An 802-nucleotide genomic window follows, 5' to 3' on the forward strand; every position below is an offset into this window, starting at 1 on the left:
CCCCTCACACTGGCTCTACTCACCACACACAGTCACAACCCTCACACTGGCTCTACCCACCACACACAGCCATACCCCTCACACTGGCTCTACTCACCACACACAGCCACACCCCTCACACTGGCTCTACCCACCACACACAGCCACACCCCTCACACTGGCTCTACCCACCACACACAGCCACACCCCTCACACTGGCTCTACTCACCACACACAGTCACAACCCTCACACTGGCTCTACCCACCACACACAGCCACACCCCTCACACTGGCTCTACTCACCACACACAGTCACAACCCTCACACTGGCTCTACTCACCACACACAGCCATACCCCTCACACTGGCTCTACTCACCACACACAGCCACACCCCTCACACTGGCTCTACCCACCACACACAGCCACACCCCTCACACTGGCTCTACTCATCACACACAGCCACACCCCTCACACTGACTCTACTCACCACACACAGCCACACCCCTCACACAGCCACACCCCTCACACTAGCTCTACTCACCTCACACAGCCACACCCCTCACACTAGCTATACTCACCACACACAGCCACACCCCTCACACTGGCTCTACTCATCACACACAGCCACACCCCTCACACCGGCTCTACTCACCACACACAGCCACACCCCTCACACTGGCTCTACTCACCACACACAGCCACACCCCTCACACTGGCTCTACCCACCACACACAGCCACACCCCTCACACTGGCTCTACCCACCACACACAGCCACACCCCTCACACTAGCTCTACCCACCACACACTGGCTCTACCCACCA

Source organism: Priapulus caudatus, unplaced genomic scaffold (genome assembly GCF_000485595.1).
Source record: "Priapulus caudatus unplaced genomic scaffold, Priapulus_caudatus-5.0.1 Scaffold1197, whole genome shotgun sequence".
Classification (NCBI taxonomy): Eukaryota; Metazoa; Priapulida; class Priapulimorpha; order Priapulimorphida; family Priapulidae; genus Priapulus; species Priapulus caudatus.